The 659-nt window shown below is 44.6% G+C and overlaps 1 non-coding gene across 1 annotated transcript; it reads right to left on the bottom strand.

The window, feature by feature from the left end:
* Positions 1–257: 257 nt before the first annotated feature.
* On the bottom strand, positions 258–364 carry LOC131654330 (small nucleolar RNA R71). Its single transcript, XR_009299371.1, has one exon. It is a non-coding gene; the product is annotated as a small nucleolar RNA R71 (small nucleolar RNA).
* Positions 365–659: the final 295 nt, after the last annotated feature.

Raw genomic sequence — 659 nt, 5'->3', positions numbered from 1 at the left:
AAGCTGTTCAACAGAATCAATTCTCTGGAAGCCCTGTAGACGACCCCAATCTCCATTTATCCGTGTTCGTGCAATACGCCGACACTATCAAAGCCAACAACGTTAGTTCCGAAGCTATTCGATTACGCCTTTTCCCTTTCTCATTGAGAGATAGAGCGAGAGCGTGGCTTCAATCCCTGCCTTCCAATTCCATAACTACGTGGGACGAATTGAAGAGAGTATTCTTAGCGAGATACTTTCCGCCTAGCAAAACTGCTATGCTTAGAGGTCAAATCAACGGATTTACCCAGAAAGATAACGAATCGCTCTTCGAAGCTTGGGAACGTTACAAGGACATGCTTAGAATATGCCCTCATCATGGACTCGAACCATGGCTGATCATCCATACCTTCTATGGTGGTCTCTTATATAACACTAAAATGACTATAGATGCCGCTGCTGGCGGAGCATTAATGGACAAACCCCATGATGAAGCATACAAACTCATAGAGAACATGGCACAAAACCATTACCAATGGGGAGGAGAACGAGCCGCTCTAGAGAAAGCCCAAACCAAAGGAGGAATGTACGAAATAAGTGGTATAGACCGCGTTAACGCTAAAGTAGACGCTTTAACTCAAAAGATCGAGAATTTAACCATCACTCCTTCAGCCACCGTT

This window comes from Vicia villosa, linkage group LG2, assembly GCF_029867415.1.
Source record: "Vicia villosa cultivar HV-30 ecotype Madison, WI linkage group LG2, Vvil1.0, whole genome shotgun sequence".
In the NCBI taxonomy this organism is placed as follows: Eukaryota; Viridiplantae; Streptophyta; class Magnoliopsida; order Fabales; family Fabaceae; genus Vicia; species Vicia villosa.
This window is presented reverse-complemented; position numbering and strand designations above follow the sequence as displayed.